The following is a 24,740-nucleotide window of genomic DNA, read 5'->3' on the forward strand; positions in this document are numbered from 1 at the left end:
TGTCAGGTTGTAGGACACCAGATTTGAGCCACTATTTTCTGCCATCAGAATCTTTTCACCAAGCTGTAAAGCTTGATCTCTTTGAGACCAAGCTCTGATACTAATTCATGGTTATCAGTGGCTAAGAGAAAGGAGGGTTGAATCTTAGCCCCCTTTTTGCTTGATAATATTTGCTAGCCTTTGAAACCACTTTCGGAAACTTTTTGTCTTTTTATCTCGTAACTAGCCACGAGACTTTTTCTTTTATCTCGTCCCCAGCCACGAGACTTTTCTTTTTGTCTCGTCAGTCAGCACGAGATATTTTCAGTTTTATCTCCTGGGCAGCAGAAACAGAAATGGAGTAGAAGAAAGAGAGAATTACACCAACATATATCCTGGTTCAGCTGCTAAGTGCAAGACAGCCTACATCCAGTCTCCATCACAATAATGATGGAATTTCACTATAATCATCCTTGATTACAAACACCAATTCTCCCTAGGAACTATCTTTCCTATCCGGGACAAGTCCAGAATCTATTCCCAAACTGAACTTGACTTGGTCACTGCCAAGCTTTCAACTGTAAAGTGCTAACCCAACTTACAAGGGGATTCTCACAGAATCATGAAACACAACACAGATGTACAAAGAAACTCTAAGGACATCTATGACTTTTTCTTTTAATTTTGCACTCTCTACCTTTTTCTGCTCTATGGCTTTTTCATACAAACCTCACTGTTTGCCTTTTCTATGAGACTCAAGACATGACAAAATTAAACAGAAAAATTACCAAATGAGAACATTGAAGGAGAAGAAATCTGTTAGCTTGGGGAGCTATAGAAACTCTGTGCTCACTCTTTTCTTTTCCTTGAATCAACCCTAACTGTTCACCCTTACTTATAGGAAGAACCCTACAAGGCTGAAACCAAAACAAACCAAGCCAATCTTCTTCTTCTTCAACTTGAACCGGTTCGGCCAGAGAGAGAGAAGAGATAACCCATGCAAAAACCCAACATGCAATTACCTCTAGTCCTTCCTCGGTCACCACTCTTCATCAATCCGAGCCCTTCATCCTTGCCTTGCTCTCTAAGATGAACTTCTGGCCCTTCATGCTTCATGATGATGAAAGCTTCATCTGCTCTAATTTCTGCCTCTTCCATCACGTAGCCACTCTAGCTACCTTCTGTGGTGGTTGAGCAGAATCAGAGACAAGCCATCCTCTCCAAGATCTTCTTCTCTGACCGAGATCTTCTCTTCCATTTTTGGTATGGAGGAGCCAAGATCTCTTCACAAAATCTTACCACAAGTGAGAGAGTATCTTAGCCATAGCATACTTTTAGTTTTCTTTTTCTTTCCATCATTGTGATTGTCTTTAGACGTGCATCTCCTTCCCTTCGGTGAAAAGCTTTTGCTTCCATGGTTTGCTGTGTAATGACCGAATAGAGAAGAAAGAAAGATGAGAGAGAAGAAAAGAAAAGCACTCAAATGATATTTACAAATTAATTAAGAAAATGATTTGCTTTTACTTCCTTTTGCTTTAGGTAGCGTGCCTCATTAAGGCAAGCCATCAAATCAACGACAGTTTCTCTCTCATAGTTCCCATGCATTTATTAACTTTACTTCAATGAAATTTGAATTCCATTTCATGGTGAAGCATGAGATCCGTTGGAGGCATAAAACAATAGAAACACTTGCTTTCCTTCCTAAATGGTTTCGGATCATTCATGTGAGACTATTTGGGATTAAGGTAATATTTGAATTCTGGCCCAAATAATCACAAATTACCTCAGCCATAAGGCTGAAAGTTTATAAGTATATTGGGCTTGCAATAGTAATTCGGACTGGCCCAAGTGAACATAACAATCAATTCAGCCATATGGATCAAGGAAATTTTGTATCATATGGGTTTGCAATAATTTTCTTATATTTTTGGCCCAAAGATAAATCTGCAAAGCAAAAATTAATTTAATTAGTATTTATGAATTAATATCTTTGCAATTAATTAAATTAATAATGTTTAGTCATCACAAATGTTATTTTAGAGTTTTCTAAACTCTTCAATTAAAATATAAATTAATTTTTTAATTATTTTTAGTATCTTATTTTAATTATATAAAGTATTTAAAATATGTTTTATTTAATAATAATAATAATAATATATACTATTTCTAAATTTATTTCAAGAATACATGTTAAGAATAATGCTAGACACGCTGACATAAGATGGTATTTAGGTGTATCCAAGCATGTTCGGAAAAGAATTTTTTATTTTTTATTAAGACACGGTTGGACACTATAGACACGCATGTTGGACGAGTGTTGATGAGTCTCGTATCCGAAATATGTCTAATACGGAAACACGGCAACTCAGCAAAGTATCTGTGTTTCATAGGTCTAACCATTATGGTACGATCATCTATCAAAAAATAATTTGTGCGCACCAAATTTTATCAATATTAAACATCTAGACTATAGTCCAACACTTCATGTTTATCACACTATAAGGGTTTTACTCATTTATGGAGATTTTGAATCCTCTATAAAAAAATGTTGTGGTAGTTTCAAAAACTCCTAAAATTTGAGGTCACTATAAAAAATTCGTCGAATAACATCGGATTTATCGACGGAATAACGAATAAAATCTGATGGTAAACTCCTCGCTAGTAACTAATTACCATCAGATTTATTATTTCGACAGTAGTTTGCAGCGAAACTAGTGGCAGATTTTACTATAAAAGTGACGAAAATCTCTTGACGATTACCATCAAAATTTGGCGCCACATGATATAATTTCACGCCACGTTATCGTCGGATTTCTCCAATGGCATCTTTATTTTTTTATTTTTAATATTAAATTGAACAAATGTTACTATCGGATTTCTCCGATGATAAATTTGACAGTAGCTTTAATTTTTTTTCCTAAGCATGATATCCCCTGATATTCAACAATTAATAGTCAAATCTCAATTAGTAAAAATCAAGTAGTAATTTTGTGAAAACAATGATCTACATATAATGTGAAATATCAAGTATACAGAATAAAAACTCAAAAAATAAATTAAAATACGGTCAAACAAATAAAAACAAAGCCATAATGACTACCGTTCTTGATAATCATCATCATCCTCATTCCCTTAGTCCTGCTGAGGTAACGATCTAGGTAATGTTGTTGATGCCCATCGTTGCTCTTGTGCAGAGGAAGAGGATCCCCCTCCAGCAATGTCGCTGCAACCGGCATGCATATGCTCATAGTACACCGCCATCTATTCCCGCATCCATTGAATCTGCTGCAGCTTCTGCCTGTGCTATCCTTCAGGGACTTTGTCTCTGCATCACAAGCATCCCTCACTTTGATGCATGCAAAGATCTCATTATATCTCTCCTCAGACTGATGCAACTGCTGAGCCTGGTACTGAAGGCTCTAGGTGAGGCTAAGAACCCGCCCTTGCAAATCGACGACCTCAGGATTGGCAGGGCTGGTGGCTGAGCCGGACAAAGCCCTCAAGGTAGAGGTGCTGAGGTTGCTAACGAAAAATGACCCTAACCTGTAGACATGATTCTTATACGGCTTAGATGCGGTCTCGCACAACACCGCATTAGGATCGACCACGGAAGCAGCAAAGTTGTTATCATTCTGCCCACTTTGCTAAGATTGTTGGGTCGCAGCCTCTAACCTCTTTGTATAGGATTCCTACGTATCACGTTAAATGCAAAAGTTATTGGTAAGGCAATTAATTGACAACGAATATATATTATGACTTAGACCACCACGTTTACTCACATAATAATCCTGAGATCTCTGATCGACAAATCTCTCCTTGTTCTCCTTCAAGTTGCAAGTGTACTTGAAGGTCTCTGCCATCGTTATCTCATGATCCAACGACTTAGACTACACATATATAATAACAGTTTAAATCAAGTAATAAGTTCATGAAAGTTGCTGACCTACCAGTATACTTAGAATACCTAGCAGATACCTTATTGGCCCTGTTGTGGCTCGATGATGCTTGAAACCTTCATCAGCCTCCCAATATACGTAGAGGGCTTTTTTAAGGTCCAGTAAGAGCCACTGAGTAAGGCGGTCGTGCCTCTCACGTACATCCTCATTTGCTGAAGCCGCCTAGCCATACGATGGTTGAAGATCTTCTTGATCATGGCATCTTGAGTCTTCTCCTATACAAATTTCTCCTACATAAGAAGATAATCGAAGTTAAATACATAAGTGAATGAAACAGAAGGTAGAAAACTTAATGACATTAGTACACTCCTGTGTACATGCATTGTTATCTGGCTAAACCTATCAGTAGAAAACTTAAAATTAGTAAACACAATTATTCTTTAAGAACTTCAAATTAAATTTCATTTAAAACCAATAAAATTAGTACTCACGCGGTCAAACCATCAGGCCAAATTGTCATCTGTACAAATGGCGACAGTGTTGGGGCATTTGGTTGATATCCATGAAAGGATTCCAACACTGCGGTATCTGTCACTGAAGGTGGTGTCATTGAAGTAGTGGGCTACGGAGTAGGTGGATGAGGTAAAGGAGTCTACTTTGCTGAAGTAGCAAATGACTGCCTGGAGGAGAAGGTGGCAAAGTATGACCCACATAGTTAGGGTTAGAGACTATGATAAAGGGTTGATCCTATAATGACCCAGGTGCAGCAGAAGTAGAAGGTGAGGACTAAGAAATCCCATGGTCTCGCCTTGCTTATCTAAATAAGTAACTACCTCCCCTAAATTTCTCCTACTATCTCTATCTCATCTAAAGGGAAGATCTCAACAAACTCTCATGATAAAGGGAACAATTATCCACTAACAAAGGTGAAGCTACTCCAAAAAGTAGTTATCTATTCTGCTATAAATACTCTAAAACCTCTCTGGTATATTAAAGTCCTAATCTACTAAAAAACTAATAATTAAAGCCCTTGCTAACTTAAGCATCTAAGTCTCTTGCAGGTCCTCACGAGAAACTCGGACGGTGGCACCTCGGTACCAGAACAAGTCGGTCGCTACCTCAGAAGGAGTCTGGACCTCACGTTGAGGCTCAAATCACCATTTCAGGTAACCCCCAAAACATTCACACCGTTACCGGGAACTTGGAAGTGTACAACATATGACAGACAATCAATACAAAGACGGTCACATGTCGTCTGAGTCAGAATCGAAGCACCACCATGACGACTTGACGCTAGCATTACCTCCATCTTGAGAAAGAACGAATGCCCCCCACGGGGAAAGAACGTTGGGAAACCTTCAACTACGGCAGATCCATTCAGAGATATACCTGTCTGAAGATGAAGAACCTCCTCATCCAATAGAAATACTGGGATTAATTCACAGCCACCGTAGGCAATTAGAGCAACTCAAACTGGAAGCTGAATGACAACGAGAAGCAGAACAGGAATTATGAAAGGAGGTACGACGACGAAAATAGTTGGAGGAAAAGCTATTAAGGTTTGAGGCCGACCTCCGAAGATGGAGCAATTGGGCAGATCGAGAGGAAAGCCCACTGGGAGGAGAAAATCTGTTTGTTGAAGAGATCATGTGAGCTAGGGTTCCCAAAAATTTCAAAACTCCTGATATAGATCTCTATGACAGAACGAACGATCCGAGACACCACCTCAGTAATTTCAAGAGTTGGATGTACCTAGCCGATGCCTCTAATGCGACTTGTTGCAAAGCTTTTCCGAAAACTTTGACCAAAGCCACGATGAAGTGGTTTGATAAATTACCACCTAGGTCAGTAACTTTCTTTGATGACCTAGCAAGGAAGTTTCTTACCAGATTTTCAATTCAGAAAGACAAAGTGAAGCATGCTCCAAGCTTGCTAGGGATTAAATAGGAAGTCGAAGAGACACTCTGAGATTATATGGAGAAATTTAACAAAGTTTACTTGGAAATATAAAATTTGCCTACTGAAGCAGTGATAATGGGATTAGTTAATGGCCTTAAAGAAGGGTCGTTCTCCCTAGAAATTGCAATAAAATGCTCAATTATTGGCTATGAGAAAATGGGGGTTTGATGGCAAGAGGCAAGAAATATAAATAGCAAGGAATTAAAAAAGCAAACAATAACTAAATATCAAAAGTAATCAACTCAAGGTAATTAAACAAGAGAAAGGAAAATTCAAGTGCTAAGAAACCTCTTGGCAAGGATTGAGAGTTAAGGTTACCTATCTTAGCTATTGACCACAAACATAGATGATTATGAAGAGTTAATCCTACTTAGTCAACTCTAACATCGAGGATAAGTTAAATAGGTATAATTGATTTCAATCCACAAGTCTTAGCCAACTCACTAATTAGCTTAGTGAAAGACTACCATTAGTGGAAACCAAATCAACTAATTACCCTAATATATCAATCAAGAATGGACATCAATGACTCAAGGTTACCTAAGTCCTCAATTCCAAGCCAAGAGTGTGAAAAACTACATTAAAACTAAGCCAAATATTTTATCAAATACTTGGTGTGCATGAAAATAAAAGCATATTAAATTGCAATAATAATAAAATCTAAAGCTACCAAATGTAAGAAAATAATAATAACAACTCAATTAAACATCAATAAACATAAAAATATCAAATTACATTAATAGAAATTAAATTAACAAGAGTTTATCAATAATAAAATAACCAAAAAAAAGAAATGAAAAGTAAAACTAAAAGAAGTAAGATACTAGAACAAGAAATAGTAAAGAAACTAAATCAAGACAAGAATTAAAACCTAAATCTAACATGAAATTAACTAAATCTAACCTAATTCTAGAGAGAAGAGAGCTTCTCTCTCTAGAATAACCTAAAGCATGTTACTAAAGCTAAACTTAATTGCTCTCCCTTTGTTCCTTCTTGAATTCGGCATCAAATAGCTTCAGAAATGAGTTGCATTGGGCTCTGAAAGCCTAGAATTCGCCCCCAGCAGATTGTAACTAATGAGGTCATGTGCCTGCATTCGTGCATACGCACGACCTACCATGCATACGCATGATTGCGCAGAGTTTAATCTGTGCGTACACATGCATGCAACCGTGCATATGTACGGTTGCACAACTTCAAAATGTGCATACGCACACATCACTGTACGTACGCATGGATGCTGAAAACTTCCAAACTCCATTTCTTTATAATTTCTTCTCTTTTGCATGTTTTTTCCTCATTTTTTCAATCCATACTTGCCTTGGAAACCTGAAATCACTCAACAAATACATCAAGGCATCAAATAAAATTAAAGTGAATAAAATTTTACAATTATAAGGCATAAAAATCTTGTTTTCACTTTCAAGCACAATTTAGGAAGAAATTATGAAACTATGCTATTTCAATGGATAAATGTGAGAAAAGTCAATAAAATCCACTCAATTAAAGTAAATAAATACCATGAAATGTGGATTCATCAAGAACCTCCCCCAAGCCCCAACCTATCCTACCCAACTCAGAAAAAAGACAAAAAAACTAAGAAAAAGGAGGAGTACCACTCGGAAAAACCTCACAGGTATCATAATTACACCTCACTCCGAGTTTCTCTTGTGGATGTTTACAATGAGATATGACACACTGAGAAATTTCCTCCTCCTCGCCCAATCAAACATAAAAAGGCAGAAAGTCAGACAGAATACTGCAAGTACCACAAGCTTTATCGACATTCTACCAACGATTGCTATGATTTAAAGAATGTCACAGAAAAGCTGGCCAGAGATGGTCGGTGATGGTGTGCAGAAATTGGCAAATTAAAAATTGTTAAAATATTTACGTTGTAAGTATAGTTCTTAACTTGCCAGAAATCTGCTCCTCAATTTAGAAAGGTGTCACAGAAAATTGAATTTAAAATACTGGGAGTATGAATCCCAGGTCGTCTCCCAACGAGTTGCAAAAAAGTGTGCTATTTAATTAATCAGAGGTTTTCAAAAAAAGTTTGAATTGGGAAAACAGGAAATTAAATTGGTGAATTTGAATAATGTAAATAAAAGCCTTGACTGGGAATTGATTAGCTGGAATCCCTATTATTGTTGGAATGCTCTCAGGATTAATTGACAATTAAAGGTTATCCTATTTAGTTATCCTTCACTAGGTGAAGGAAAGTCAAACAAGTTGGAATGCTATGTCCGTTCACAAGTTGCAATCCACTTAATAAAAAGGGATTGGTGTTAGTGATTAGGAGGCAATCTAACCATAAACCCAATTACAATTTTTCTTTCAAGCCTTCCAACTCAAGGGTTCCTTTCAATCAATTCCCCATCAAGTTAGGGAACTACTTGCTCATTGTGAATGTAAAAAAAATTCATAGCATATAAAAAGGAATTAAAGAAAGATATTGTAAATAAAGTTGAAATAGTCAATTAAAAATAAAAGTAATCCTTGTATTAAATAATCCTAAGAATATTCCAATGGTAAAATTAAACAAAGGAAGGAACATGGAAGATTAAACCAAGTAAAGAAAATGAACTAGAATGACGAAGTCTTGATGAGGTAATAATTCTTCTCAGTGTTCCAATGCCAAAAAAGTAAGAGAAAACTAAAATCCTAAGAACTACGAATGTGTAGAGAGAAAACCTAGAGGAGGAGCAAAACTATATCTAAAACTAAAACTGTGTAAAATGAATGTTCTCCTTGGTTTCTGCATGTTCTCTGGCTCTAGTCTACTGTTTCGGGCCGAAAACTGGGTCAAAATAGGGCCCGAAATCGCCTCCAGCGAATCTGTAAATTATGCAGATCGCGCACGTCACGCGATCGCGTCGCTCATGCGGACGCGTCATTCGTGTTTCTGCTTTTCCACGCGGACGCGTCGTCCACGCCTCTGCGTTGCTCGTACTTTTCCATTTCGCGCGGTTGCGTCATCCATGCGGCCGCATCACTGCGATTTGATCTTCTCCTTGCGGTCGCGTCGCCCATGCGGCCGCGTCGCTTCTCGCTGGTCATCTCCCCAATTTCTTGTGTTCCTTCTATTTTTGCTAGCTTCCTTTCCAATCTCCAACTCATTCTTTCCCTATAAAGCTTGAAACGCTTAACACACAGATCACGGCATCGAATGAAATAAAGGAGAAGTAAAATGTACAATTAAAAGTCTCTAGGAAGCAGTTTTCACTCATGTAATAATTTTAGGAAGGAAATATAATTGCATGCTGTTTTAATGAATAAGTGGGTCAGGATCATGATAAAACCACACAATTAAACACAATATAAACCATAAAATAGTGGTTTATCAACCTCCCCACACTTAAACATTAGCATGTCCTCATGCTTAATTGAAGGAGATAAAGTAAACAAGTATGAACATGCAGAAACTCATGCAATGCAATGCAATCCTATATATATATGAATGCAACTATATGATTCTTGTCCACTTGATCAAAAGTAAATAAGTTCTTCAAAACAATTATAATTCAAATTCCACTAATTCAATTCTTATAAAGTAAGAGCAGATAAAAATGCAAGAGGATAGCTCATGAAAGCAGGGAACATAGAAATTCAAGCATGGAACCCTCACTGATGGTGTATGTACACTCTAGTCTCTCTAGTGTATAGGGTAATCACTCTATCCTTCTCTAATCATGCTCTCTAACTTTTGTTTTTCTCCTAATCAATCAACAACAGTTAACATACCAATGCAAACATCATGAGGTCTTTTCAAGGTTGTAATGGGGCTAAGGTAAAGGTAGGGATACATATATGGTCAAGTGAGCTTATAAATTGAATCTTTAATTAACCAAAGCTTCAACCCAACCTGTATATTTTACATGACTTTAGAATTCATGCCTAGCTACCCAGAGTTCCCCTTTTACATTCCATACTCATGTATCAACTTTTTATTTTAATTTTTATCATATGTGCATTGATCCTTGAATTCTTAATTCAGCATTGGGGTAATTTTGTCCCCTTATTTATTTATTGCTTTTTTTTAACATAAAAATAAACATAGCTTATCAATGCACATAGATTTTTAATTCTTATAGTTTCACATAAGTAGGTATCCAAATTCCCATTGTATTATCATGACATATTCCCTTAATAACTTTTGTTCCCACAATTTCCCATACTTAACTAGCACACACAATTCTATCTTAAGGCTAGTAATGTGGTGAAATATAGAACAAATGGGATTTAAAGGCTCAAAGTGGTTAAAAAAGGTAATTAAAAGGGTAGGCTTATAAGTAAGCTAAACAAATAATGGCCTCAATCATATGCAAGCATACAAATATAATAAATATTGGACATATAAGATAAAACAAAATATAGATTACAATCATAGAGAAGTAAACACACAAGAATAAAATAATTATGGTTAAATAATGTAACCATTCATAAAGGCTCAAATCTCACGGTTTGTGCGTTCTTTAGCTCAAACATCATGTTTCAAATATAACTTCAAGCAAATTTATCATAAAAATTTTGAAAATTAGTGAAATTTTGTTCCAAAGATAGAGTTTTAGAAGAAACTTATTGTCTTTTCAATCAAGTAGAACATGCATGCAACTAACCTATTACTATGCAATTTATCCTATTCTATAAAAGAAAGAAAATCTAACTAAATATCCTAATTTATTGGTGCTAGGGAAGAGAAATTACCTCCGGAAGTCAGGTACTGACCGACCTCCCCACACTTAAGGCTTTGCACTGTCCTCGGTGCCATCTGTCAGGAACAGGGGTGGGCTGGTAGCAGTATCTCCACAGTCGGGACCATCATGGCTCCTTGTGCTGGTAAAGAAAGTGTTGTCCGACATGTTTGAGTCCTTGAATTTTCCCTTGAGTAGCTCCTTGAGGTGTTTGAATCAGCGCTTGTTACGACGCTCTCTTAACTTCGCTTTCTGTTCTTGCCGATCCAACCTTTGGATTATCTGCTGGAGCAGTTCATCTGTTGTAGGTGCTTGTGGTGGTGAAGAAGGGATATATTCAACCAGAGTAGTGGGAAGGCTGGTAGTGGCTGCTGGAAGTCTGAGGTACTTCCCATTAGGGACATACTGATCATCCCGTGGGAGCATGGCTTTGGTGTCTCCAGCTCTGTAGGAAACTCTGGCTACTGAGACAAGATCTGAGACCAAGGCGGGAAAAGGTAAATTGCCCGCAATTTGCACGTGTCCCATGACATTCCGGATATGTCTTGGTAGATTCAGAGGCTGGTCTGTAAGGATGCACCATAGTAGAACGGCCATGTCCGCAGTGAAGGAGGACTCGTGAGTGCTCGAAAAGACATAATGGGACATGATTTGTGCCCATACGCGAGCCTCCAAGGTAAGTGCTGAAGCCAATATACCCTTAGGGCGGGTACGATGGTATCCGTAGATCCAACGGCTGCCAGGTAGTGCGATAACTCTGAGAATAACTTTCCAGTCAAATTGGTACATCTGACGCTTGAGTGCGGCTTTTTGAAAGGTGTCCATTCCTTCTGGAATAGGAGGGAGACTCAAAGCTTGTTGGATAGCCTCTTCTGTAATGGGGACTTGCTTCTGACGTATATAGACAGACTGCAGAGTAGGCAGGTAGAAGTTAGAGTAGAACTCGACTACCCAAGAAAGATTGACCTGCTTCTGTTGTCTCTGTAAGAAACCCCATTGTCTTCGTGCAATTTGTGGCTCAACAAAAGTAGCAATATTGGGCGGGAGGATAAGAAGGTGTTCGTTGTCGTAACTCCTTTCAGCTAGAATAGGGAACATCTACTCACAATAGCGATTGAAAAATCGTGCAGTGTCTTTCGCTGGAAAGGCTTTCTCCTTTTCATCAACCTTTATGATCCTCTTAACTCTTTTTGTTGAGGGCTTGACTGCAGTTGAAGAAGGCTCTGCCATTAGTGCTCTTTTAGTTCCTCTTCTTGCGGGAGGTTTGGGAGTAGTGTTCTCTTTTCCTTTCTTGGTGGCCATCTTGAAAAAGGGAAGAGAAGGTAAATGAAATTCAAAGAGATATATAGCAATGAAGAGAACGAAAAAGGGATGGTTGTAAATGCACATTAAAAGGTAAATGATGTCAACACATGCTCATGAGTACATGTGAAAGATCATTAATGGAGAATAGTTAGTGCATATGATGACAAGTGAATGCAAGGTGTTTATTGGCATGCCGGCAAAGGGCATGAGTAGCATAGACCAAGCATTACTTTGTAACAAACCATCACGTTTGTATTGACAATTAAATTCAATTAATATAATAGTAAAGGGGATTTGTGAAAAGCAAGCATTGAATAGTAGAATAAAATAGAGAAGTGCATAATGCCATATGGGCTTTTTCACAAACACATAGCATGCAAGGTAAATAAATTATAGAAAGTATTAAAGTAAACATGCAAACAATCCTTTAAAGAAAATAATATATAATTGTCAAATAATTTGCAACAATTCACAAGCATATAATGAAAAATAATGACTCAAATAAAATTCTAACACCATGTAAAAAGGAAAGAAGTAGGAAGAAAATATGAATAATGAAAAGAAAAAGAAAAGAAAAGAAAATAACATAGAAAATAAGAAGAATGGTAGAAAAGAAAAGGGTGAAGAAGAAAATAAAACCTTGTTAATGGAGGTGAGGGAGAGAGAGTGAAAAGTGAGATAGAAGGAAGAAGAGAGAAGGAAGAAATAGGGAGGGAAAAGAGAAAAATAGGATTTGGAGAGAAACAAATATGATATTTGACAAAATTAGAGAAACTGTGCGCCGCAAGCGACGCGATCGCATGGGGCATGCGGTCGCGCGACTTGCGCTTAAGGAGGTTGACGCGGTCGCGTCAGCCACGCGGTCGCATGACCCAATTTGTGCCAGTGGCGCGAGGGTTGCCTCGCACTCGCACAACTCTCTGTTCAAAATCATTAAATGCCAAATTCTAGGTGACGCGATCGCATGGGGCATGCGATCGCGTGGGTGGGCTTCAGAAGGGAACGACGCGGCCGCGTGGGGCACGTGGTCGCGTGAAGGGGATTGCGCGTCTAGCGCCAGTCCAGCACCACTCTAGCACAACTTTCAGCTGTGCACCCTTTTTACGTCGAAAATCAGGGCACGCGGTCGCGTGGGGTACGCGGTCGCGTGGGAGGTCAGTATGCCCATATGACGCGGTCGCATCAGCGACGCGGTCGCATGGGACAATTTGTGCCATTGGCACGCCTCCAGCCACGCTCCAGCGTGACTCTATGTTTGTTTTTATTTTTCTCCCCTCTCCATGCGACGCGGACGCGTCGTTGATGCGGTCGTGTCGCGTGGCAAAAAATTTTTTTTTAATAAATATGCAGATGCAGATGCACGAAAGTACTAATAAAGAGAAGAGTTATTGAATATGAGAAACTAAAAATAAAGAAAAGAACGATCATACCATGGTGGGTTGTCTCCTACCTAGCACTTTGCTTTAACGTCCGTAAGTTGGACGCTCCACTAGCTCAATCTTCTGCTATGTGGGGGTCTTCCAAGAGGAAGATCTCAAGCTATTTATTCTTTTGTATCTTTTCGCCATGGTATAGCTTCAAACGGTGTCCATTAACTTTGATAAGTTCAGAGTGTGAAGGATGGCTTAGGTGATAAACTCCGTACGGTTCGGCCTTCTCTACTCTGTATGGACCTTCCCATCTTGATCTCAATTTGCCTGGCATGAGCCTCAGTCGAGATTTGTAAAGGAGGGCTAAATCCTCAGGCTGGAACTCCTTTTTCTTGATGTTCTGATCATGTACAGCCTTCATCTTTTCCTTGTATAGTTTTGAGTTCTCATAAGCTTCTAGGCGAAGGCTTTCCAGTTCTTGCAGTTGCAACTTCCTTTCAGCTCCGGCTTTCCCAATTTCCATGTTGCACTCCTTGACTGTCCAAAAGGCTTTGTGCTCCACTTCAACTGGAAGATGACAAGCTTTTCCATAAATTAAGCGGAAAGGACTCATCCCAATGGGTGTTTTGTATGTTGTTCTGTATGCCCAGAGTGCATCTTGTAGCTTGGTGCTCCAGTCTCTTCTATGAGGCTTTACTATCTTTTGCAAGATATGCTTTATCTCTCTATTTAACACCTCGGCTTGCCAATTGGTCTGAGGGTGGTATGCTGTTACAACCTTATGAATTATCCCATGCTTCTTCATTAATCCTGTTAGTCTCCTGTTACAAAAATGGGTGCCTTGATCGCTCACGATTGCTCGTGGTGATCCAAAGCGACAAATAATGTGGTTTCTCACAAAGGAAATAACAGTGTTAGCATCATCAGTGCAGGTAGGAATTGCTTCCACCCACTTGGAAACGTAATCCACAGCTAACAATATATAAAAATATCCATTAGAATTTGGAAACGGACCCATGAAGTCAATGCCCCAAACATCAAAGATTTCACAGAAAAGCATAATTTGTTGAGGCATCTCATCCCTCTTGGATATATTACCAAATTTTTGGCATGGGGGCAAGATTTACAAAACTCAGCAGCGTCTCTAAAAAGAGTAGGCCACCAGAATCCACAGTCCAAGATTTTTCTAACAGTTCTCTGAGGGCCAAAATGTCCTCCACTCTCAAATGAGTGACAGGCCTCTAAAATGGACTGGAATTCTGATTGAAACACACAACGTCTAATTACCTGATCAGCGCCACATCTCCATAAATATGGGTCATCCCATATATAATATTTAGACTCGCTTTTCAGCTTGTCTCTTTGGTGCTTAGAAAAGTTTGGAGGAAATGTGCGGCTAACTAGATAATTAGCTACAGGTGCATACCAAGGGGATACTTCAGATACTGCTTGCAGGTTATCAAATGGAAAATTATCATCTATAGGAGTAGAATCATCTTTAATGTGCTCAAGGCGACTCAAGTGGTCTTCCACTAAATTCTGGTTACCACTCCTATCCTTTATTTCTAAATCAAATTCTTGTAATAGCAGTATCCAACGTATAAGTCTTGGTTTAGACTCCTTTTTGGCTAATAGATACTTTAAAGCTGCATGGTCCGAATATACTACTACTCTAGTACCAAGTAAATAAGCTCGGAATTTATCCAGAGCAAAAACAATAGCAAGAAGCTCTTTCTCAATAGTAGTATAATTGGACTGGGCAGTGTCTAAGGTCTTAGATGCATAAGCAATAACAAAAGGGTCCTTACCTTCGCGCTGAGCTAGCGCTGCTCCTACTACATGGTTGGAAGCATCGCACATGATTTCAAACGATTGGCTCCAGTCTGGTCCTCTTACAATTGGAGCTTGAGTCAGTGCGGTCTTCAGCTTATCAAATGCTTGCTTGCAATCTTCACCGAACTCGAACTCAATATCCTTCTGTAGTAATCTAGATAAGAAAAGTGCTACCTTACTGAAGTCCTTTATGAATCTCCTGTAAAAACCTGCATGGCCAAGGAACGAACAGACTTCCCTCACAGAAGAGGGGTAAGGTAAACTAGAAATAACATTCACCTTTGCTGGGTCTTCAGAAATGCCAGTATTAGATACCACATGTCCTAATACAATCCCTTGTTTTACCATAAAATGACATTTTTCAAAATTCAATACAAGGTTTGTATTAACACATCTATCTAATACTCTAGATAATCCATCTAAGCAAAGGCTAAAAGAATCACCATAAACGCTAAAATCATCCATAAAAACCTCCATACAGTCCTCAATAAGATCAGAGAAAAGACTCATCATGCACCTTTGGAAAGTAGCTGGTGCATTGCACAAGCCAAAGGGCATTCGTTTGTAAGCATAAGTCCCAAAAGGACATGTAAAAGTGGTATTTTCTTGATCTTCAGGAGCTATATGAATCTGGAAATAACCTGTGTAACCATCTAAAAAGCAATAATGTGATTTACCTGACAAGCGATCCAGCATTTGATCAATAAATGGAAGTGGGTAGTGATCCTTACGAGTTGCTTGGTTGAGACGCCTGTAATCAATGCAGACTCTCCAAGCATTCTGAACTCTAGTTGCTATGAGCTCTCCATGCTCATTCTTCACTGTAGTGACTCCAGACTTCTTGGGCACCACTTGTACTGGGCTAACCCATTCTCTGTCTGAGATGGGATAGATGATATCTGCTTCCAATAGTCTGGTCACTTCCTTTTTGACGACTTCCAAGATAGTGGGATTCAATCTTCTTTGGGGTTGACGGACAGGTCTTGCTCCCTCTTCTAAAAATATTCTGTGTTCACATACTTGAGGGTTGATGCCTACTATGTCTGCCAAACTCCATCCAATTGCCTTCTTGTGCTTCCTCAGTACATCAAGTAACTGCTCTTCTTGTTGAGAAGTAAGTTCCCTTGCAATGATAACTGGAAACTTCTGCTCATCTTCAAGATAAGCATATTTGAGATGTGGAGGGAGGGGTTTCAACTCTAACTTCTGATCATGGGCAGGCTCTGGATTATCTGGAGCTTGTGAAAATGGCGAAGTGCCCTCATTGTCAGTTAAGAGGGTCCCCACACTTGGACCTTGTCCAGTGTGCCTCTCTTTTAATTCTTCCTTGTGAACTGCAGCTACAGTTTCATCTATGACATCACACTGGAAGATAGAATGATCTTCTGGAGGGTTGTTTATGACTCCATTCAGATTGAAGATTACTGTGCGGCCATCTATTTCAAAAGAGTATGTTCCTGAAAAAGCATCCAATTTGAATTTTGATGTCTTCAGGAATGGTCTTCCAAGTAGGATTGATGATGGCTTATCCGAGTCATTATGGGGCATTTCCAAGATATAAAAATCAGTGGGAAATGTAAGCCTTTTAATGTTCACTAAAACATCTTCAGCAGCTCCAGCCACTGTAATAATGCTTTTATCTGCTAACACAAAATGAGCTGCCGACCTTTTTAAGGGAGGGAGCCTCAAAATATCATATATGGACAAAGGCATTATACTGACACATGCTCCTAAATCACACATGCAATCATAAATTACTACTCCACCAATAGTACAACTAACTATACAAGGACCTGGGTCACTACACTTTTTAGGTAATCCTCCCATTAAAGCAGATATGGAACTACCTAAATGAATAGTTTCTAATTCATTAATTTTGTCTTTATGTATACATAAATCTTTTAGAAACTTTGCATATTTAGGTACTTGTTGAATAACATCAAAAAGAGGAACGGTTACCTCAACCTTTTTGAATATTTCTACCGTTTTGGGATCGGGTTCTAGCTACTTCCTGGGCTTCCTTGCAAGTTGTGGAAATGGAACAGGAGTAGTGTTTTCTGCAGTGTCTGCGCCTCTCGGTGCTTCCTCCTGTGGTTGGACTTCTTCTTTTTCAGCTATGTCCTATATGTCTTTTTCCTCTTCAACATCTTCTATTTCTACTACCTCTTCAGCTGAGGCGTGTTCTGGTGAGCTTGGCTCCTCCTGATTCCTCTCCTGCAGTGTGGTTCCGGACCTCAGGGTAATGGCATTAATGCCTCCCTTTGGATTGGGTAATGGTTGAGAGGGGATTCTAGTGGAGCTTGAAGGTTGGTTACTGGAATTTTGCATTGATCCAATCTGTGAAATAAGAGCTTGCAAAGTAGAGGTCAGACCATTCAGACTGGCATTAATGTTATTCATAATGTTATTTTCCATGGTCTGTTGCCTCCGCTCAAAAGATTGTAGTAACTCTTCATTAGGAGATAAAGAAGAATGAGTAAATTGAGAGGTCTGCTGTTGGGTATTCTGTGGTCCTTGGGATTGCCTCAGGTGAGGTGCTCTATAAGGTTGGTTCTGCTGCCTGTTGTTATTATTATTCCACTTCTGATTTTCCTGATTATCTCTGCCTCCTCTGTTATTGTTGTCCCTCCAATTCTGGTTAGAATTGTCCTGCCATCCATGGTTGTAGTTGCCACCTTGATTGTACCCTTGGTTGGGGCGGTTGTAGAAATTATGAGTGGCTGCCACGGTGTTATCTTCCTGTTGGAGCTGCGGACACTCATCAGTATAATAGCTATAATCTGCACAGATTCCGCAGACTCTCTGTGGGACTAATTGTTGGCCTTGCTGTGGTGAAGGAGGTTGAGCTTGCTGAACTTATTATTGATTCAATTGCATTTGCTTCAGTAATTTGGTCATTTCACAGATACTCTGAGTTAGAGCAGCAGTCTCTCTGCTAGAGGATACTTCTGCAACGGCTTTCGAACGGCCTTGCTTCTGTCTGTGGTTCCTAGTAGATTCAGCTAAGTTGTTGATTAATTACCATGCCTCATCAGTGGTCTTATACTTCTTCATAGACACATTGCTAGCACTTTCCAATGTGGTCTTATCTTGGAGCCTTATACCCTGTGTGATATAGCTGAGTAACACTATCTTGTCAATCATGTGGTGGGGGCATGCTTCCAGAAGATTATTGAAGCGCTCCCAGTATTCAAAGAGAGTCTCGTTGTCATCTTGAACAATCGTGGAAATGTCTTTCCTCAGTTTATCAGTAACTTCAGCTGGAAAGAACTTCTCCAAAAACTCTTTTCTAAGCGTGTCCCAGTTGGATACGTTTGCTAGGGGTTGAGTGTAGTACCACTCTCTTGCTTTTCCCTCAAGAGAAAACGGGAAAGCTTTCAGCAGAATTGAAGTTTCATCTGTACCATCACACCTGACAGTAGAACAGGCTGCCTGAAAATCTCTCAGGTGCTTGATGGGCTCTTGAGCAGGTAAGCCATGAAACTTGGGCATCAAATTGAGCAGTGCGGTCTTTATTTCAAAATCTGTAGCCACTGTTGGGTGACGCGCTTGAAACAGTTGTATTGTAAAATTAGGGGCTCCTTCCTCCTGGATGGTAACTCTCCTAGGTTCTGCCATGTCTTCTGCACGTGAATCAACTGAATCAGTAGAACGGGAGCTGGTTTCTTCCTCAAGTTCACTTTCAGATCCGCCCTCAGAGCAGACTAACCGACGCCGAGCTCGCCTTATTCGTGAAATAGTCCTTTCAATTTCAGGATCGAATACTAGCAAGCGCGGATCAGGAAGTGAACGCGTCATTTGACGAAAGAAACAGGCATCTCATAGTAGCGAAATAAAATAAAATGCAAATAAATAAATTCTAATTAATAACTTTAGCACTCTATTGCAACTCCCCGGCAACGGCGCCAAAAATTGATGGTGCGCAGAAATTGGCAAATTAAAAATTGTTAAAACATTTACGTTGTAAGTATAGTTCTTAACTTGCCTGAAATCTGCTCCTCAATTTAGAAAGGTGTCACAGAAAATTGAATTTAAAATACTGGGAGTATGAATCCCAAGTCGTCTCCCAACGAGTTGCAAAAAAGTGTGCTATTTTATTCATCAGAGGTTTTCAAAAAATGTTTGAATTGGGAAAACAGGAAATTAAATTGGTGAATTTGAATAATGTAAATAAAAGCCTTGACTGGGAATTGATTAGCTGGAATCCCTATTATTGTTGGAATGCTCTCAGGATTAATTGACAATTAAAGGTTATCCTGTTTAGTTATCCTTCACTAGGTGAAGAAAAGTCAAACAAGTTGGAATGCTATGTCCGTTCACAAGTTGCAATCCACTTAATAAAAAGGGATTGGTGTTAGTGATTAGGAGGCAATCCAACCATAAACCCAATTACAATTTTTCTTTTAAGCCTTCCAACTCAAGGGTTCCTTTCAATCAATTCCTCATCAAGTGAAAACTAAAACTGTGTAGAATGAAGGTTCTCCTTGGTTTCTGCATGTTCTCTGGCTTTAGTCTGCTGTTCTGGGCCAAAAACTGGGTCAAAATAGGGCCCAAAATCGCCCCCAGCGAATCTGTAAATTATGCAGATCGCGTACGTCACGCGATCGCGTCGCTCGTATTTTTCCATTTCGTGCGGTTGCGTCATCCATGCGGCCGCGTCACTGCGATTTGATCTTCTCCGCACGGTCGCGTCGCCCATGCGGCCGCGTCGCTTCTCGCTGGTCATCTCCTCAATTTCTTGTGTTCCTTCTATTTTTGCTAGCTTCCTTTCCAATCTCCAACTCATTCTTGCCCTATAAAGCCTGAAATGCTTAACACACAGATCACGGCATCGAATGGAATAAAGGAGAAGTAAAATGTATAATTAAAAGTCTCTAGGAAGCAGTTTTCACTCATGTAATAATTTCAGGAAGGAAATATAATTGCATGCTGTTTTAATGAATAAGTGGGTCAGGATCATGATAAAACCACACAATTAAACACAATATAAACCATAAAATAGTGGTTTATCAGTCGGCTAGACAAGTACTTGGCTGAGAGATGAAGATGGAGGTCGGCAAGAACGTCCCACGCAAACTCCTAAACGACACATACATATGATAAATTGAGGGTTTGCTGGAGGAAGAATCTTAAAATCCTCACGTAAAAGGCATCTCAAATAGGTGTACCATGTCGGGGAAGACAACAAAATTCCTAATTTACCAACCATCTCGTTTACCAAAGAAGATGCTCAAGGGGTGACACCTGGCCACGATGACCCGGTAGTGATAACAATGATCCTCACCAATGCAAATCTCCATAGAACCCTGGTGGACCAAGGGAGCTCGGTGAACATACTATTTAAGCTTACTTTTGACAAACTAGGTCTAGAAGAAAAGGATCTGAAAGTATATCCAGATAACCTCTTTGGGCTGGGGGACATGCCGATCCGACCTCTTGGATTTATCTCTCTATACACCACCTTTGAAAAGGGCAAGAAGTCAAGGATGTTAAGCGTTAACTACATTGTGGTCGACATTATGTCAACGTACAATGACCTAAATAGGCCAGGCCACTTTAAACCGACTAGTAGCAGTCGTCTCCACACCTCACCTACGTATAAAGTTTTTCACTACAGAAGAAATTGCCACTATAAAGGGAGATCAAAAGTTGGCACAAAAGTATTACAATGAAAGCTTTAACTTTAAAGGCATTCCAGGCAGAAAAGAGGTCAACACCATCGAGCTTGGTGGTGTCCGAACTCGGGAAGAACTATGCTCCCAACATGGAGGAAAAGTAGAAGAAGTTCAAATCAGAGATCATGCTGAAAAGACAACAAATATAGGGGCCAACCTAGAAAGAGGTTTGAAAGCATAGCTCGTTGACCTCCTACGATGCAACTTCGACCTCTTCGCCTAGAGAGCCTCCGATATGCCTGGTATAGACTCACCATCTACCTAAGGTCTAGACCTATGCAGCAAAAGCATTGGAAGCTTGGGCCCGAAAGGGCATAGGTCATGGAGGAACAAGTGCAAGCATTATGGGAAGCTGGATTCATAAGAGAGGTAAAGTATCCATTGTGGCTGCCTAACATGGTTCTAGTAAAGAAGCATAATAAAAAATGGAGGATGTGTGTCGACTACACTGACCTCAATAAGGCTTGTCCTAAGGATCCATACCTTCTCCCGAGCATTGATGCTCTAGTTGACTCGGCCTCAGGTTATCAGTATTTATCCTTCATGGATGCATACTCAGGATACAATTAAATCCCGATGTATAAGTCAGACCAAAAAATACATCTTTCATCACTCCCAAAGCTAACTATTATTATGCAGTAATAAATTTTGGATTAAAGAATACCAAGCCACATACCAGTGACTGATGAACAAGGTGTCCCCCCCCCCCACTTAGGAAAATTTATGAAAATATATGTAGACAACATGCTCGTCAAAACTAAGGATGACTTAGCTCTCTTATTCGACTTCTTCGAGGTATTTTCCACAATAAGGAAGCATCGGATGAGACTAAATCCCTCAAAATGTACCTTCCCAGTGGAGGTCAAGAAGTTCTTAGGGTTCATGCTCACTCAAAGAGGCATAAAGGCCAACTGGACAAATGCATAACCATACTAGAGATGAAGAGCCTAACTTGTCTTAAAGAATTCCAACAACTAAATGGAAGGTTGGAAGCATTGTCCACGTTCTTAGCAGGATCAGCATTGAAGTCTCTACCATTATACTCGATACTTAAAAAGGAAAGTCAATTTGAATGGACCCAAGAATGTGAGTAAGCCTTTCAAGATTTTAAAGCATTTCTGGGCCAACCCCCTATACTCACCCGACCTATTGCGGAAGAAGAGCTTGTTCTCTATTTGGTAGTGGCTAGCTAAGCTATCGCCTCTGCCCTTATCCAAGAAGATGATAACAGACAGGAGCCTATCTACTTTGTCAGTAAAGCTTTACAAGGAGCAGAGCTAAACTACCAAAAGATAGAAAATTTTGCGTACGCTCTCATCCTCACCTCTTGAAGGCTCTGAACTTACTTCCAGACTCACATTATAAAGTCTGAACTAATCAATCCATGAAGTATATTCTACAAAAAATGGACCTAGCAGGAAGGATGCTACAATGGGCTGTGGAATTGTCCAAATTTGATTTGAAATATGAAGCTCGGACAGCAATCAAGTCTTAGTACCTTGACGACTTTGTAGCCAAATACACTGACAGTCGAGGAAACCCGACAACTTGGAGCCTATACGTAGATGGATCATCCAATAAAGCCAGCAATAGAGCCGGTGTCATCTTGAAAAGTGAGCAAGGAACTCGGATAGAACTCTCGCTAAGGTTTGAGTTTCTTGCTTCTAATAACCAAGTAGAATATGAAGCCTTGCTTGCTGGGTTGTAACTGGTTAAAGAAGTGGGAGCAGAAAAGTTGATAGTATTTAGTGACTCCCAAGTGATAACGGGACTTATCAAGCCAAAGATCCTAACATGAAGAAGTACCTAGATGAAGCACGGGAACAACTAGCAGAATTCTCGGAAAGAGAGGTCTGACACATAACTCGAGAGTCAAACAGCTGAGCAAATGCCCTCTTCAATCTAGCCAGCACCAAGGCAGGGCAAAAATAGAAGTCTCATCCAGGAAACTCTCCACGCAGCATCAATGTCAAAGGGAAATGACAACTCAGACATAATGGTCATATCCAACAAAAAATTTAGGATGGATGACCCCCATAGTCAAATATCTTAAATTTGATATCATTTTTTAAGATGAAAAAAAGGCTCGAAGACTCATAAGGGAAGCACAAAATTATACAAAAGAGGGGTATCAACACCTCTTCTAAAGTGTGCCCCGACCTTTAATACAAAGGAAGTCCTAGAGGAAGTACACAATGGCTTATGTGAAAATAACTTGGGAGCCCAATCACCAGCCAAGAAAGTGATCTAATCCGGATTCTTTTGGCCAACCTTGATAAAAGAAGCGGTCGAATTCATCAAAAGGTGCTCGCCTTGCCAGAAGTATGCCAACTTCCATGTTGCACCTCCGGAAGAGCTTATCAGCGTAACCTCACATGGCCATTTGTAAAATAGGATCTCGATCTCCTCAGACCATTCCGTCAAGCTCCAGGACAAGTAAAATACCTCATAGTGGGAATTGACTATTTTACCAAGTGAACTGAGGTAGAACCATTAGCAACCATCACGACCCAGCGAAGTCGGAAGTTTCTCTACAAGAACATAATCACAAAGTTTGGAGTTTCTCACTCTATTACCATAGACAATAAAACTCAATTTACCGACTCAACTTTTAGGAACCTGGTGGTCGGCCTCAAGATAAAACACCAATTCACATTAGTAGAACACCCTCAGGACAATGGACAAGCTGGAGCTGTAAACAAGGTCATACTGGCTGGGTTGAAGTGCCGACTATAAGAGGCAAATGGAGCATGGGCAGATGAGCTTCCTCAAGTCCTATGGGCATATCAGATAACTCCCATTCCACAACGGAGGAATCACCTTTCCGACTTGCTTATGGAGTGAAAACCATGATTCCCGTAGAGATAGCTAAAAAATCTCCAAGGGTTATATTCTACAATGAAGGGGTCAATATCCAAGCATAAAAGGAAGAGCTCGACCTCCTCCTAGACGTTGGAGAACAAGCTCGGATTAAAGAGGAATCACTAAAGCAAAGGATGGCTCTGAAGTACAATCAGAAGGTAATTAAAAGAAGCTTTATCATGAACGACCTTGTACTGATCCGAAATGACATCAGGATTCAGAAGTCGGGCGAAAGAAAGCTAGATGCAAACTGAAAAGGACCCAACAAGATTCTGGAAGTCTTAGGGAAAGGTTACTACAAAGTGTCCGACTTACAAGGGAAGGAACTCTTGAAGTCGTGGCACGCGAGTAACTTGAAGAAGTACTACAGTTAGGTAGCGCACCTTGTTCCCTGGTGTACTCTTTTTCCCAACTTCATAATTTTTTTTTTTCGATAAGGGTTTTTTCTGAAGGGGGTTTTAACGAGGCATCATAACAAGGGCTAAGGGTAGTAAAAAATCCTTAGTTGCAAAATTATGTAAGGCATTTTTTCATTTATCATTGATAAATCCACTCATTCTTTAAAGTTTCCTATAAAAATGCATTAATTTAAGCTTGACAAACCGCAAAAATCAATGTCCAACCTAGAATGGTCGGCAAGATGAAACGACGAGGTACAAATTAATGTAAGAAGTTATGTAAGCAATTTGTAAGACCGACCTCAAAATTAAGGCAGAATAAAAATAAAGTGCAAAAGTAACTTGGCAAAGTCCGATTACATGAAGTCAAAACTTACAAAGGAAAACACAATACTCTACACTGACCTATTCTCCGACATCAATTTAAATTTAGCAAAAAGCAGCGATAAAAGTTGTCGAAACACGACCTCTAACTAAGAATCTGTATATTGATAATTCAAAAGCAATTACATAATAAATTGTTCAAACAACTACAAGCTATTACACAAAATGTCCATCAATGACCCACAAGTCAGGCTGTACGCATAAGGAAATCACAAAGGATTCAGTTCATCGCTGGTAATAACATCCTCAGGCCGGACGAAAAAGGTTGGGACTGAATCAAAAGGGGGAGGTTGTTCCTTAGGCGGGAAAGGGGTGGCTTTGTCATCAGTTTGAGCAAGTCTCTGAGAAATCTCCTCAGGACGAGGTATCGACGCCTTAAGGTCGG

Source organism: Arachis ipaensis, chromosome B1 (assembly GCF_059453495.1).
Source record: "Arachis ipaensis isolate K30076 ecotype BB chromosome B1, ASM5945349v1, whole genome shotgun sequence".
NCBI lineage: Eukaryota > Viridiplantae > Streptophyta > Magnoliopsida > Fabales > Fabaceae > Arachis > Arachis ipaensis.